This window comes from Wyeomyia smithii, chromosome 3 (assembly GCF_029784165.1).
Source record: "Wyeomyia smithii strain HCP4-BCI-WySm-NY-G18 chromosome 3, ASM2978416v1, whole genome shotgun sequence".
Lineage (NCBI taxonomy): Eukaryota > Metazoa > Arthropoda > Insecta > Diptera > Culicidae > Wyeomyia > Wyeomyia smithii.
In genome coordinates this window covers 172,459,688-172,477,310 of record NC_073696.1, presented here as the reverse complement: position 1 = coordinate 172,477,310, position 17,623 = coordinate 172,459,688, and the positions used below count along the sequence as shown (strand labels likewise).

General features: G+C 39.2%; 1 protein-coding gene across 6 annotated transcripts in view; it reads left to right on the top strand.

Annotated features, from left to right (window-relative positions):
• The window catches only part of LOC129730175 (atrial natriuretic peptide receptor 1-like), a 269,163-nt gene that overhangs the window by 231,266 nt on the left and 20,274 nt on the right, over positions 1 to 17,623 (top strand). The window lies entirely within an intron of this gene.

Here is a 17,623-nt window from a genome sequence, read left to right as displayed (position 1 = left end):
ATAGTCATGGTAAATGAATTAGAATGAGGCAATGTTTATGTGAATTAGTTTGAATTTCTCGTAATGGTTAAGATACTTTAATTACGATACAGTGGCTTTGATAGCATCAGCATTTTCGAGTTGACTTATAACTTGGGGGCAATATTTGTGTCCACAAGTCAGTGTTAGTTGATTTATTCGAAAAAAAAAAAATTACACTTTAACCGCACCAATTGGTTATTTCAATGAAAGCGCTGATTATTTGGATGTCTTCAACAAAAAAACCAATCATTATAATTGTTATCTTCTATTGATGATAATAAGGATGATGATGGTCTCGCCACATACCTCTACAAATGTACAAATTTAGTCACATGTAAATCAGTTATATAAAGAAAAGAACTGATTTTACCTCCAAATATAAACTTCTTCACAAAAGCTGTTTAGTTGGCTCACATCGGTGAATAAATAAATTTTTCTCTAAACATTAAAAAATCAATTTTAATTTCAATTGTAAAAGAATACATCTATTCTGAATTCTGCGCGCGAGGCTCAAACTTATGTAGTCACTTTCTATTATCTTTTTAAAACTGCAATAACATACAGGAAAAGAATCCATCATAACCACCGTGACGAACACAGCAGTTTTTGTTATTACATGTTAAAAAAGGTCTAATAAAAAAAATATAAAAAAATTTTAAAAACACAATCAGATCCGTTCATAAAAACTAAAACAATAAATAAATAAATTAATAGGCTCCAAAAATAAAAAGTTCATCCAAATGAAAAATGAGTAAGCTTACGCAATAATGTATACATTAGAGTAGTGAGGGGCAAAAGTACACACGGGGTAAAAGTACGCATTGGCCTTTTCGAAGCATACGAGCAAAACAAACTGGCAACATTGCATGAATTTGCAGTATTATATCGTCAGTTAATCACACATGTAAACACATGAGATTCCGTTTAAATGGGGCGAAGATATGAAGAGAGTTGTGTTTTGAGCTGTTTTGATTTAATTTTCTTAGTTTTGTGAACCCATTGACCCATTCAGAAACTACAGAAACTCGAAAACAACAGAGCCCAAAAAACTCTTGTATAATTGTGGTGTGTAGGGTGAACTTGTTTTGCCGGAAATATTATGATGTTTGTCATAAAACTCAAACCATTTGGAAAACTCATTGTGGGACAAAAGTATGCATAAATCGAGGGGCAAAAGTACGCACTAAGTGCCATTAACCTAATGAAAAATGTGTTTAATAACGATGTTTTTGTACAGAAATTACTCAAAAACAACTAGTGATATGAGAATGTGCTCTGAAATCGAGGAATATTATGGTTTCATGATTTTTTAAATGGAATCTTACAACCATTTTAATAGTTTTGTTGATATGCTTTCAAAATGGTCCTTCCGGAATAGATAAAAGCTTCTTGAAGCCAAAAAAACAATAAAAAATACAAGCCCAAATACCATCCAATATTTATTTTCGCAACTGGGATGATATCCACAGATCGAAAAATGGCCCAGACGCCATTTTGAATTTCAAGATGGCGACTTCCGGTTTCTAGAAAGCAACCTAAGATGGTCGAATACCCTCCAATATGTGTATATCCGTAATCGAGATGATGTCCAGAGACTGGATAACGACCCCAGACACCATTTGATTTTGATTCCAAAAGGCGACTTCCGGTTTCTGGAAAACAACAAAATGTGATCAAATACTAGGAAATATGATTTTTTTCGGAATCGGGATGATGCTCTGAGACCATTAAATGACCCCAGACGCCATTTTGGATCCCAAGATGTCGACTTCCGGTTTCTAGGAAAGAATGGTCGAGTACCCCCCAATATGTGTATATCTTAAAATCAAATGACGCCCTGGGACAGGAAATCAACTTTAGCACCATTTTCAAATTCTAGCTGGTGACTTCTGATTCGTCTGGTGTCGTATTCAGGTCTCTTGGCATCATACTCATATACGATGGTATTTGGTCAATTTTGGTTGTTTTCCAGAAACCGGAAATCACCATCTTGAATTTGAAAATCGCGTTTTGAATTATTATTTCTGGTGTCTGCGCATCATCCCGATCCCTGAAATACTCATATTGGTATTCGGCAGTTTTAGGTTGTGTTCCGGAAACCGGAAGTCACCATCTCGGAACTCAAGATGGCGTCTGGGATCGTTTTCAGGTCTCTTGGCATCATTTCTATTCCAAAATTACTCATATGGGGTGGTATTTGGTCAATTTGTACTGTTAACCGCAAACCGGAAGTCACCATCTTAAATTCAAAAATAACTTCTGAAGTTTATTTTTGATCTCAGAGCAACAATTCGATTCCGAAAATACCAGCATTGGGTGGTATTCAACCATTTTTGGTTGTTTTTCGGAAACCGGAAGTTGCTTTTTGGAATCTAATAAGGCATCCGGAGTCGTTCTCGGGTCTCTGTGTATCACCCCGGTTCCGAAAATAAATTTTATTAATTTGTTTCTATGGCCTCTAGAAGCCCCAGCGGAATCTCTTCTGGAAGGTCCACTTTTAGGATATATCACCAAAACACCCTAACATATCCCCAGAAAACCAAATTTCCGGAAGTAAGAGAATTATTTCGGGGCACCGCTCTAGCGCAGTTAAAAAGAATCAGTGCAAAACCAGCGAAAAACAATTAACTTTTTCAAGCATAGTTCATACAGTGCGAACTTTTGCCCCGCATGCTGGGTAAAAGATCGCATCTGAGTATTTTTTCTAAAAAGTGAAATTCTCATGCTACAAACAGAATTCGAAAAGCTCTGGTAATACATTTTAAAGGCGAAAGGTTCATGTTCCGCTTGGAAACAAAACCGAATTTTATGATAATTGTTTGCAATAGTTCTGTTGCAAAAACAATTAAGTGCGTACTTTTGCCCCTCACTACTCTATACGAAATCAAAAATAACAGAGCTTGAGCTTGATTGGTTGATCATCACCGGTTTGCCATAACGCGATTCTAGTTCTATCGCTGGCGAGAGAGCGACGACGAGCGTGTTCGTCTACCCAACTCAACCCCAGAGACGTACAAATGATCATGAAAGTTATTTCATTATTACGAAATCCGAGCGAAAGGTATATGTATCGCGGCGCTTCTACCGATGCGAAAGCGATGTTGTTCCAGAAGCGTATTAATGTTCCAGAAAGAAGCAAACGGATTCGGACCAAATGAAGGAGTTGTGGTGATGAGGAGAGCCTGAGAGAATACACCCGTGCCTAACTATACTAAATCCTTTTTATGATCAAAAATGGCCTGCTTCTACTATCTAAACAAGATTTGAACTCACGACCTTCTGCTTATCAAAGCGGACTCTGTAACCAAGTGGCTACCAGCTCCTTTATACGAAATCGAAAATAACAGAACACATTCAAGTGATTCCTCGATGTTATCCACGTTCATACGAAAGTACATTCGTTAATTGTACAAATTATACGAATGTTCTATACAATCAACAAAAGTACTGTACAATCTACGAATTCCATGTTTACGAAATGTGCATGAGTATGAATAACGAAAAAATATTTTCAGTGTAATATATGTATATACCTTGTAATTACAAATAATTTTCTTCAATTATTTGCCAAAAATATTTGCTGTCTTTTTCAGTAAACGAAAAATCAGGCCATTATTTGGTTTATCTAATGTCGTTGAATTTTTTGGTTGAAAATTCCGTAAATCAATGCAACCCTTTTGAAAATAATTTAATAAAACTCAAAGTCAGGGTCGTGGCTGCGATTTCATCTTTAAAACCGTCTCTGCAGAATATTTACGTAGGCATGCGAATGCTTTAAAACTAACCTTTTATGAGTCGTATTGAACTGATTATTTAGTTTTTTATTGTTTCCTTCCGGTTTGTTTCAATCTTTCACAGCAAACCGGCGAATGGCGGAATCACGTTCCAGTCAATCAATCCAAATTCTTACACGGAATCCTGAGCAAATACTTTACTATGGTGTAATAGGATAGCATATCGTCGGTTTCGTGTAACACTGGCACGACTCAAAAAGCATAGTTTCGAAAAACGCGATTGATAATTAGCGTCCAAAATTTAGTTTTCAATTTTCAAGAAAACTTTAAAGTTTAATATTTCTAATTCTCATTCAACGTTTTTGGGTCTATTGTGCACATTTTATGAGCACGTTGTACAAGATTTGTATTACAAGAAGTGCCTGCTTATAGCCTTTGATTATTTGTGAGTTTTGAAACAAGGTTTCGTGAGAGAAAAATTTACAGTATTTGGCATCGTTTGTCATCAAGAATTCAAAAATGCAAAATTTCCAGTTGCACGAAACCGACGATATATAGTATCCCTAAGAAACATTTTGCCCAAAAAGGCCGCACATTTTTCATTCCCGGTTCCCGGGAATGAGATTTTTTATTCCCGTTTCCCGGAAAACCAATTCTCGGGAATATTGCAAACCCTAATTGTCAATGTGAGCGTTGAACTTTATTTTTTTTTTTTAATCTCGCTTATTTTCCGTCGGTCTTGTTCCGTCACTGTTGTGGCCAATCACCGACGCCCAGGGAGGCGACTCCACACCCAGGACCCTAACTCACGACCCGTTTATTAACGGACCGGCGCCAACGGCTTTACTTCCTCATGCGATGGAAGGCGTGATCCCAGAGATTTTTCGCCTCAGAAAATCTCCCGGTGTCGGCTAGGATTGAATCTAGACCAGTTGGGTTGGTTGTGAGTGGATCACGCCACCTCACAACCATCGACACCTATGTCGGCGGTGGGATTCGAACCCAGGCGTCGAGCGTGGTTGGCGGAGACGTTACCAACCACACTAGGCCCCCGCTCTAGCGTTGAACTTTAGATTGTCATCAATAATCACGCCAAGATATTTAATATCTTAAACGCGACCAATTGCCTCATCATCGATAACAATACTGACATGGTCATTTACCACGGTGCGCGAGAAAATCATAAATTTAGTTTCATCAATATTCAATTTCAATTGCTTATACTTCAATCATCTGTTTAGAGAACTCTTATCAACTTTCCGTTATGACTATATAAAACGGTATTTTTCTGTTGCTGGAATTGAATAGTTCAGCTGATGGATTGTTTGTCTTACATTCCTTGTCCCGCACAGTAACTCTTTTGAATTTATCAATATGAATTGTGTTGGTTCGTTTTTTGACTTTTAATGTATGTTTCTTGCAAGTTTTCATAAATCTCATCTCTTTGGAATTTTGTTCAAAGCTTTTGAGTAAACTTTTGTGTGGGCCTGGCTTCTTGTGTTTCGCAAAGATAATTATTTTTCATAGATTTGATTTAGGAACTCTAGTCCAACGAATAGTGAACTTCAACTGCGACAAAACAAATAAAAATACTTCTCGAAATAATATAAGTCGTAAATAAATAATATGGAAATTTCCTAACAATAATTTGTATAGGATGGCCGGCTTAAATCACATTAGAAATTCGCCTCTACGCCTCTAGTGCAAAATAGTGACACGCCAACAAACACTAACCTCTAATCAAAATCAACGCCACACATTCTGTGCCGAACACGCATCAGTACTGGACGTGTTTGGTGATCGGTCCGATAGAGTATAAAACAAAAGACGTGTGAACAAGTGTTGGCATTGTTTGCCTGGTCGAGTGAAATAAATCCGGGTTCAAGGTCGTTCCTTTGTGCAACTGTTTCGCATCGTGACTGCCAGCTGGTGCGTAAGCCGATTTGGCTGCTGGCTGGATTGTGCTACAGCAGTGGACGAGACACAAACGAGGAAAAAGAAGAAGCCATCAGTGTCAGCTAGTCGTATCGCTGTGTGGAGTGATCTCACACCTGGCTCGCTGCTGGTGGCTGTTTAGTGCTGCTGTATTGGTGCTGCTGGCTGTAACGGCTGCTACTTCGAACGATCGGACAACCAACCTTACTGGAAGGGAGAAATAAAAAGGTACGTGTTCTTGTCAGCGCTAGTGCGCTAGACTTAAGATGGATGTAGATCCCTCGCCTCCCGCGCCACCATCCCCGAACCCCTCTGACCCTGACCCTTCTGTTACCCCCTCCCCTGTTCATTCTTCAGTCCCCCCTCGCCCCAGGCTTTACCCAGACGGAGCCCAGGGCAGCTATACTGTTTATTTTCGGCCAAAGGCAGGACCGAAATCGAAAAAGTTGAACCTCTTGCAGATTTCTAAAGACCTGACGAAGGAGTACAAGGGCGTGACCGAAATTTCCAAGGTCCGGCCTAACAAGCTCCGTGTCGTGGTCGGTAACCTGAAAGAGGCCAACGATATAGCTTGCTCTGAGCTCTTCACACGCGAGTATCGCGTTTACATACCCGCACGAGACGTGGAGATCGACGGTGTCATAACCGATTCGAGTCTGTCCGTCGAGTGTATACTACAAAGTGCCAAAGGGTGCTTTAAGAACAAAACGTGTCCCGAAGTAAAGGTGCTCGACTGCAAGCAATTGCGGTCAGCATCGATCATCGGTGGCAAAACAGTATACACTCCGTCAGACTCGTTTCGAGTTACGTTCGCCGGGTCTGCACTACCAAGCCACGTCTCGATCCACCGGGTTCGTCTCCCTGTGAGGCTCTACGTGCCCCGCGTCATGAACTGCCTGAATTGCAAGCAGTTAGGCCATACAGCCGCCTACTGCTGCAATAAGGCACGTTGTGGCAAGTGTGGGGAGTCTCATGCGGAAGATTCTTGCAGTGTTAACGCTGAAAAGTGTATTCACTGCGGAGAAAATCTGCATGAGCTCTCGACATGTGCGGTGTACATGCAGCGCAGGGATAAAATAAAACGGTCTCTCAAAGAGCGTTCAAAGCGTTCCTACGCTGACATGCTGAAGAAGACCGTTACCACTTCTCCCGTTACTTCGAACCCCTTCGATCTGTTGCCCTCTGAGGAAACCGATTCTGACGATTCACCAGCGGGAGCATCTTACGCCAATCCTGGGGAGTCTAGAAAGAGGAAAAGTGTTTCCTCTCCTAAACTTCCCAGAAAAGGTCCTAAGATTTCTCAAAGTGAAATGAAGGTTACAAACAAACCAAACAGTGCTGCGGAAAAACCGAAGCAAACTCCTCCTGGGCTGGCAAATTTAAAGTCCCAGAAGGAGTTCCCAGCACTGCCAGGAACATCTAAAACCCCAGTTGCTCCTTTTACACTCCCAGTTGATGAAACAAACTCTGGATTAGTGAAATTTTCTGACATTGTGGACTGGATTTTTGAAACTTTCAATGTACCCGATCCAATTAAAATTTTTCTTACAGCATTCCTCCCAACAGTTAGATCATTTTTGAAGCAGTTGACTGCCCAATGGCCCCTCCTTGCAGCGATTGTATCCTTCGATGCCTAATTCAACTGCGTATATGAAGGATTCTATCTCTGTCTTACAGTGGAATTGTAGAAGTATTTTACCAAAAATTGATTCGTTTAAAGTTTTGATAAATAAAAACAAATGCGATGCATTTTCCCTTTGTGAAACTTGGCTTACTTCAAATATTGATCTCAACTTCCATGATTTTAATATTATTCGCCTTGATCGAGACACCCCATATGGAGGAGTACTTTTAGGGATTAAAAAGTGCTATTCTTTCTATCGTATTAACCTCCCCTCGATTCCAGGCATCGAAGTTGTCGCATGTCAAATGACAATACAAGGTAAAGAGCTTTGTATTGCCTCAATATATATTCCCCCCAGAGCACAGGTTGGGCAACGGCTGCTCTTTGATTTAATAGAACTTCTTCCCTCGCCACGTTTGATTTTGGGAGACTTCAACTCTCATGGCGTGGCTTGGGGTTCCCCATACAATGATAACCGCTCCTCTTTAATCTATAACCTTTGCGATGACTTCGACATGACTATTTTAAACAACGGTGAAATGACACGTATCCCGAAACCTCCAGCGCGCCCAAGCGCTTTGGATCTATCCTTATGTTCGACGTCGCTACGGTTGGATTGCACATGGAAGGTAATCCTCGATCCTCACGGTAGCGACCATCTGCCTATTCTTATTTCAATTACTAACGGGTCAACTCGCATGCGACCAATTGACATTCCGTATGACCTCACACGAAATGTCGATTGGAAGTTATACGAGGAAATGATTTCAAAAGCGGTCGAGTCGATTCAACATCATTCACCACTTGAAGAATACAACCTCCTCGCGGGCTTGATTCTCGACGCCGCGTTGCAAGCCCAAACGAAGAAATATCCCGGCGTAACGATCAAAGAACGGCCTCCCACTCCGTGGTGGGACCAAGAGTGCTCCGATGTCTACACGCAAAGATCCGACGCGTTTAAGGCCTACCAGACGGGAGGTATACCTGGCGACTATTTACGGTATTCGGAGCTTGATACCAAGCTTAAAAGCTTGGCTAAAGCAAAGAAACGTGGATATTGGCGTCGGTTCGTGAACGAGACGTCGAGGGAGACATCGATGAGCACTCTTTGGAACACAGCCCGAAGAATGCGGAATCGCGTAACGGTCAACGAAAGCGAGGAGTCTTCAAGTAGGTGGATATTTGATTTTGCCAGGAAAGTATGTCCGGACTCTGTTCCTGAGCAAAATATTGTTCGCGATGCGTCTCCGGGCCACGACGCGATAGAATCACCTTTTACGATGGCAGAACTTTCAGTTGCCCTCCTGTCCTGTAACAATAACGCGCCTGGATTAGATAGAATCAAATTCAACTTGTTGAAGAATCTACCCGGCAATGCCAAGAGGCGCTTGTTGAACTTGTTCAATAAGTTCCTGGAGCACAACATTGTACCGCAGGATTGGAGGCAAGTGAAGGTGATCGCCATCCAAAAACCAGGGAAACCAGCTTCTAATCACAACTCTTATAGGCCGATTGCAATGCTATCCTGTATCCGGAAATTGATGGAAAAAATGATACTCCGTCGTTTAGACCACTGGGTCGAATCAAATGGTCTACTATCAGAAACTCAATTTGGCTTCCGCCGTGCCAAAGGGACGAATGATTGTCTTGCGTTGCTTTCAACAGATATTCAGCTGGCGTATGCTCGTAAAGAACAAATGGCGTCTGCGTTCTTGGACATTAAGGGGGCTTTTGATTCCGTTTCTATTGACATTCTTTCGGGTAAACTTCACCGACAAGGATTTTCTCCAATTTTGAACAATTTTTTGCACAACTTGTTGTCCGAAAAGCACATGCATTTTACGCATGGCGATTTGGCAACTTTTCGCATTAGCTACATGGGTCTTCCCCAGGGCTCATGTTTAAGCCCCCTTCTTTACAACTTTTATGTAAATGACATCGACGAATGTCTGGCAAATTCATGCACGATAAGACAACTTGCAGACGACAGTGTAATCTCTGTTACAGGAGCCAAAGCTGCCGATTTGCAAGGACCATTGCAAGATACCTTGGACAATTTGTCTGCTTGGGCTTTACAGCTAGGTATCGAATTCTCTCCGGAGAAGACTGAGATAGTAGTTTTTTCTAGGAAGCATGAACCTGCTCAGCTTCAAACACAATTAATGGGTAAAACGATTTCTCAGGTTTTGGTACACAAATATCTTGGTGTCTGGTTCGACTCTAAAGGCACCTGGGGATGTCACGTGAGGTATCTGATGAAAAAATGTCAACAAAGAGTGAATTTTCTTCGTACAATAACCGGACAATGGTGGGGAGCCCATCCAGGAGACCTTATAAGGCTTTACCAAACAACGATATTGTCTGTTATTGAATACGGGTGTTTCTGCTTCCGCTCCGCAGCAAACACACATTTGATCAAACTGGAGCGAATACAATATCGTTGTTTGCGTATCGCCTTAGGTTGCATGCAGTCGACCCATACGATGAGTTTGGAGGTTTTAGCTGGAGTACTACCATTGAAAAACCGCTTCTGGAGCCTGTCTTCTCGTATTCTAATCAAATGTGAGGTCTTGAACCGTCCCGTGATTGAAAATTTTGAAAGGTTAATCGAACTTAATTCTCAAACCCGTTTTATGACATTGTATTTCAATCACATGTCCCAAAATATTAACCCTTCTTCGAATATTCCAAATCGTGTCGACTTATCAAATACTTCTGATTCTACTGTGTTTTTCGATACATCCATGATAGAAGAAACTCGTGGAATCCCGGATCATTTACGCGTGCAGCAGATCCCTAAAATTTTTTCCAATAAATATCGAAACATCAACTGCGACAATATGTACTACACTGACGGATCACTTCTTGATGGGTCCACTGGCTTCGGTATCTTCAATAACAATTTAACCGTCTCCCATAAGCTCGATAATCCTGCTTCTGTTTACGTCGCAGAATTAGCTGCAATTCAGTACACCCTAGGGATTATCGAAAAAATGCCCACGGACCATTATTTCATCTTTACGGACAGTCTCAGTTCCATTGAGGCTCTCCGATCGATGAAAGATGTTAAGCACTCTCCGTATTTCCTGGGGAAAATACGGGAACATCTGAGTGCTTTATCCGAAAAATCTACTCAGATTACCTTAGCGTGGGTCCCTTCTCACTGCTCGATACCGGGTAATGAGAAAGCGGACTCTTTGGCTAAGGTGGGCGCAACAAACGGTGATATTTATGAAAGACCAATTGCCTTTAATGAATTTTTCGCACTTGTACGTCAGAATACGATCATCAGTTGGCAAAATGCTTGGACCAGAGGGGAATTGGGAAGGTGGTTACATTCCATAATCCCCAAAGTATCGACGAACCCGTGGTTCAAGGGGTTGGATGTAGGTCGGGATTTCATTTGCGTGATGTCCCGGCTTATGTCCAATCACTATAGATTTGACGCGCTCCTCCGTCGTGTTGGGCTCGGGGAAAGTGGTATCTGTGCCTGTGGTGAAGGTTATCACGACATAGAGCATGTGGTTTGGTCATGCCCTGTACACCGTGACGCCAGGTCTAAATTAATAGCTTCCCTGCAGGCCGAGGGTAGACAGCCGGCTGTTCCTGTTCGTGATGTCTTGGCGAGCCGTGACCTATCCTACATGTCCCTTATATACGTTTTCCTGAAATCCATCCACGCCCCAGTCTAGTCCCGTTCCCCTCCGTCTACACCCAACAAAACGACAAGAACACGTTTGAACCTTAAGCACAAAACCAGCAACCAGACCCCGCACAACAGAACCAGGACCCAAGGACTACGAGCCTCTGTCCCAACTCACGACATCGTGGCTCAGCAGAACGAATCCATACATGCCATTCGACGATTATCAGACGACCATTGAACAACAAAACACTGATTGGAAATCCCATGCTAGTTTTAAGTTAGACTTAATTTCAGCTCGTAGTCGGCAGCGAGGATAAAAAATTTGCTTTAGTTTTTAAGTCATCAGATATAATTGGCGCCGTTAAACATTAAATTGTATTTGTGCCGTGTCAAATAAATGTTATGTGAAGAAAAAAAAAATCAACGCCACAGTGTCGAAACGCCGCTGCCGTTGACGAAATTATTTTTTAAGCGCATGAATCATGATCCCAATGATTATGTGACATTATTACAAAGGCAATGTTTTGGGTTAGTCAGCAAAGAAGAAAATAATCCCCCAATATTGAACCAGATTTTTCAAAAAGTATTTCACATCAGAAAAGGAAAAGACTCACATTCTTGTCCGAATCCTATACTTCGAAATCTCTCCAACGTAACGAAGTCTTTTGAACGTAAAATACCCAAAACTATATGAAGAGTTAATTTTGAATATGAAATATTTTTCATTGTTTCCGATGCAATAAATATAAAAATATATAAAAAATAAATAAAATATATATAAAGTATGAAAAACAAGAAAAAATAGAAGTAAAGGAATATTACCAACATTAAGCATTCGAAAATAAACAGAACCAAAAATATTTCGTGTAGATTTCTAAACTTGAAATAAAAACTGTACAATGAAAATGTAAAATTATTCTTTAAGTATCATGCGGTTGAAACGTAAATTTTAATATACGTTTATTCATCTTAAACTCCACAAATATCCAGAAGAGTCAAGATATATCTGTTTAAATTCAATTTACAATATCAAAGCAGATTTTATCCATTAACGAAATAATGTTGCCACGGGTTGTGCAAAGTTATTATCTTAAATTAGCACTTGCGAACCTCCTCCGCAATGGACGTTGTCTGTAATTAACGGCCTCTTTTAACGTGATTTCAAGGTTGATGGGAAATGATATCATTTTGGCATAATTCATGTATCGCGAAGGAAGTGCAACGATATTCCGTGCTTCTTCACAGGTCAAAAAATTACTAGACTGAAACGGTTCTCGACCGCATATGAAATCGGTGCTATAACTCACTATAAACAGACTACATACTAATTGGCTGATTTTCATACACATTCAACTCTCGAAAGGGGATGAATTTTTCGATTTAATTTAGCAGCCTAAAATTCAATACGTGCAATATTCATTACAAATGTGTTAGTTAATCATATAGTTTTTTATTGATTCGCGAAAAAAAAAACCCTTTATTCCTCCCAAAAGTTAATCAGATGGCAACATCCATGGGAGATGTATTGAATTATCAGGGGTGTTGTTTTTATTCAAATAAAAACTGAATTGATGATTAGAAGAAACAATTATGTTATATTGATTATACATTTCTATAAACCTATGCTCGTTACTGGAAAACTACGAATAACTCACGGAAAAGGCGATTTTTCATAAAAAAAAAACAAAATTAATCCACCTAGCGGTGAGACCCAGCCTCTCTCTTTCGAACTTATTGTTTGTTTGAAAAGATTTACATTAAACCTTAAATTAATAAAAAAAACACATCTTGATAATTTCTGATGGATTTATTTTTCATAAATATGTTTTAAATATATGATGCGATTTTCTTTTATTCCTGGTATAATCAAAACGTCACTGTACTCATATATAGGTCGAATTATATATCATTTTAGATTAAACTTTTTGTAGTAGGACAATTTTCCCTGATGAACAACAGCCTGAACAGACCAAATATCGTTCAATATGATAATATGTGGAATAGTATGAAACCCAGAAGCCAAAAATCAACTTCAGACGCCATTTTAAATTTTGGACAGCAGCTTCCAGTTTAAATACTTAGAGGCCGGGAATCAACTCCATACTTCATTTTGAAATCCGATTTTGCGACTTATGGTTTCTGGAAAACAGCCTTAAATTGCCAAATTCAATCCAACAAAGATATATTGATGTTGTATCTGAACTAATAATTGAAGTATAAAATGTGAAATTTGATTTGTAATCACGAGCAATACCTGGAACGTTCAAATAGTACAATATATTTTGATCAGTCAATTTTGTTCTTTCCATAACTTTTGAACCACGTATCAAATTGTTATGAAATTTGTTATTTGTACGTTTGAGAGACAGTCCGTAAGTATGTTCAAATAAGTCATGTAATCTTTGAGTTTCGTTGTTTTCAGAATTCAATACATAACGGTCAAAATAAAAGTCCGATTATAATTGAATGAAATGGCAAATAAACCGTTCATTTGACACTGATATTGTTGAAATTAGTTCAGCCATCTCCGGGAAAACGAATGAAGTTGAAAACTTATCGGAACATGTTTCTTTTTGAAACTTTTGAACCATATGCCTAGTCATTATGAAATTCTTCAGTTAATCCTTAACTAGCCCGCTAATTGATACCAATGATGTTCGAATCGGTTGTGTGGTTTGTAAGATAATGAAGTTTAGTGATTTTCACATTTTGATACATTACAATTGGTCGCTTTTAGATGTTTTCTAGAAACCGAAAGTCGCCATTTTGGGATTCAAAACTGTGTTTCGAGTTTTGGCTTCTGTGCATCATCATGATTACGGAAATACCCATATTTTGTGGTATTTGATCACTTTCCGCTATTTTCCAACCCGTAAATCATAACAGAAACATTTATCACCCACAAAAACCTTTACATGCTAAATTTGGTTCCATTTGCTAGATTAGTTCTCGAGCTATGCAATAATTGGTGTTTCATTTAAATGGGGGCCTTCCCTTCCAGAGGAGGGAGGGATCTCAAAGTATCATAAGAACCTTCCCCGACCCCGAAACCCCTACATACAATTATTCATGTTGATCGGTTAAGTAGTTTCCAAGTCTATAGGATCAGACAGACAGAACTCCATTTTATATGTATGATATTATTCCAGTTTATTCAAAACAAACCCTGGGCACGACTCAGACTGGCTTCAGTCTCGATCACGCAAAGTCTTTAAGAGTTATCAGTGACAGCCAGCGTTGCCAGGTCATTTTTTCAAAAATCTGGAAAAGGCAAAATAAAAATCTGGAAAAAATCTGGCAGTCATTTCGTGGGGTGAAAGGTTAATTTTTCGAATAAAAGTTTTGGGGTACGCAAAATTTGAGGTGACAAAATTGCAAAATTTCGCGCCAAAATTGAAGTGATGACCTTTTTGCGGAACAGAGAAAATAAAATCTGGATAAAATCTGGATCATCCATGAAAAATCTGGATAATTGGACATCAAAGCTGTCTACCTGGATACATGTTCAAAAATCTTGATAATCCAGCTAAATCTGGATACCTGGCAACGTTGGTGACAGCTAACTCTTCTGCGTGTGATGAGCATGAGACATTCCTTTCAGTCGCAAAACTAACGCCTGCACAGCAGTGTGTGTGTGTGGAATGTGATACAAATATAGTAGTTTAATTGGTCAAAATATCATGCCGGAGACAAGGAAACTGCGGGTTAAAGTCGCCTGGATGCGATATATTTTTCCAAGTTTGTATCATATTTTCAGCTGGCTTATTTTTGGTTTTCCCAGTTGCACAGCTGTCTACTTTTATAAACTCCAAAATCATCCTCTGACTATTTGTTAACAGTCTTGTGTTTTACAAAATAACCATTCAGATCATTCAGATTTTCAACAAATACAAAATGCTGTCAAATTCCGTACGAAAAAAAAAATGACAGCTGAATGCAGCTTCGTTTGCCTGCTCTTTTTTGTTGTACCATCATAAGCCTGTAGGTTAGGGTGGGGCTTATTTTCAAAAATATTCGCGGGACCTGTTTTCCCAGGCAAAAAGACCTCCTTGGGGTTCAATAAGCAACATATTAAAAATTGGTTGAATTTCATTAAGGTCTAGAGGTGGCGCAGAGGGCCTAAAGGTCAAATTTTAAACGAAGCAATTTTAAAACAAAACATATGCCTATATAGGTAAACAGGTAATTTTGTGACCCTTTTGGGCGTAAATTTCGTCCGTTTTGCGTTTAATTCAACCGTTTTTGAGATATTCGCAATTTTAGTGTACACTCTTGCAAACTCGGGGTATGTGATTATTAGGAAATGCACAAGGTGCCTGTATAAGGGCATCTTCAGCAGTGGTCTATTTTTGAAACAACTTTATACTAGATTTACACCAGCGAAAACAGAATAGAACCAGATAATATAGACCAACTTTTCGTTCTCCGCACCGGTGTTGTATATCTTGTTGTTTTAATCCGCTGACATCTGTCACACTGTCAACAATTCAATACCCCATGCTATCAGTTTATGAGACTTGTTATAATAAAAAGCACTCAATATTTAACAAACGGAAATTCGATAATTTTTACGCACATTTGAACATTTTCAGTTCAGTGTCTTCGAGGAACATTTTCTGGCTTCTTAAGGTCTCCTCTAGTCCCACTACAATTAAGGCGATTAACAAATACCCAAAATATTTGTCATCCTGGTGGCTGATGGTTGCAAACCAAGTAGTTGAACCTACGGTTATGGTCTTCCAGAATTCCCCCTTTTGCTGATCGGTTTCCTTGAAACCGAAAACGACAAACCTGCTCATTTTCTTCTTCAGAAAATCCACAAAAATGAATTGTGATAAAAAATCTTTGTTTTGTTTACTCCCCAACACTCGCAAAACGCTTATATGAAAATAGCTAAAAATGGGGTATTCAATTGAAATATGACATTTCACCCACCTATTGGTGGCGTACGAAAAGTTTTAGAACGATCTATTTCTTGTTCCAAAAAGTGACAAAAATAGACCAAAACATATACCAGTTTCAATTTTTTTCAATTTAGATCTGGTATAAACAAAATTTACACCACCGGTGCAGCAGTGAACTAGAGTTTGTTCCAAAAAATAGAACAAAACAACGATTTGGACCACCGCTGGAGATGCCCTAAGTTAACACGTCATGTTCTCGAATATATTCTCGCAATAGATATCATTGTTCCTCCGAAAAGAGTGCAAAAGAGAAAGAAAAAGAATACGAAAAGCGAAAATATGGAGCATCACAAACTTGAAATTTACTAGTTTCTTAAGATGAAATGATGAAGATGAAATACACGCATTTGACTTTTCTTAGTTTCCCTTTTTCCATTCTCTTTCTTTCTCTTTTGCACTCTTTCCGGAGGAACAATGATGTCTATTGCGAGAATATATTCGAGAACATGACGTGTTAACTTATACAGGCACCTTGTGCATTTCCTTATAATCACATACCCCGAGATTGCAAGAGTGTACACTGAAATTGCGAATATCTCAAAAACGGTTGAATTTAACGCAAAACGGACGAAATATACGCCCAAAAGGGTTACAAAATCACCTGTTTACCTATATAGGCATATGTTTTGTTTTAAAATTGCTTTCGTTTAAAATTTGACCTTTAAGCCCTCTGCGCCACCTCTAGATCTTAATGAAATTCAACCAATTTTTTATATGTTGCTTATTGAACCCCAAGGAGGTCTTTTTGCCTGGGGAAACAGGTCCCGCGAACATTTTTGAAAATAAGCCCCACCCTACTGTAGGTGTTAGTACTATCATAAAAACATTATTGTATCGACATTATAGTACCTGTCTTTTATTATACTAGTGAACCTTACAGCTAAGTTCACCTAAATTGGTTAAATAATCCATGTATGATTTGAAACAATACAGGTTTTTTAACGTAGGGGACACATACCTCATAAAATCCGCGTGAAAAAAACCGCGTAATTAAAAAATCGCTCTATGACGTTTTTGGTTGATATGCGTTATTCCGAGAATCCGCGAAAAAGCTTTTGAATTAACTCGGTAACGCGTAAAACAAACGTTAATTAGTAATAGTATTGCCTTGCATGTTTGTACTTGTATTGATGCAAAATTTCGAAATACTGTTAAACTTACTAACCTAAAAAAATTACTGGATACTTACTTATTTTCGTGGCTACAGGTCGTCATAGGTATACTGCATTACTAGGGTCGCGATACTTATTATCGCGACGAGATTGCTGTCTTCGATATAACTGGCGAGACACCGCATTTTATAGCTAAGCCATCCACTCTAGACCAGTTGCTGTTTGAGATCCGCCCCCCCCCCCCCCCCCCTGACATGGGAAATAGACGCTGAGACAAGCTGCTCTCCAATAAGAATGTGCTGAAAAACTGTTCTAAGAATTTATTAGTTTACAGCACAAATATTTTAGAGTAGTTTCACATTAATCGACATTTTGAAAAGTTGTGTCAATTTGTAATTTCTACAAAACTACTCTAAGAGCCTGTGTGAAAAAGTATAATCGTTCCAGGCATGAGAGGCTTCTGGTGGATACCGAGAATTGAATCATCGAGAACAATTGGCAGTTTTGGTTAGGCAATGTTATTTAAGAATTCTAAATTTTCGTATTTTCCAAATCATAAGAAAAAATTTAAGTTATTTTGTAATTTT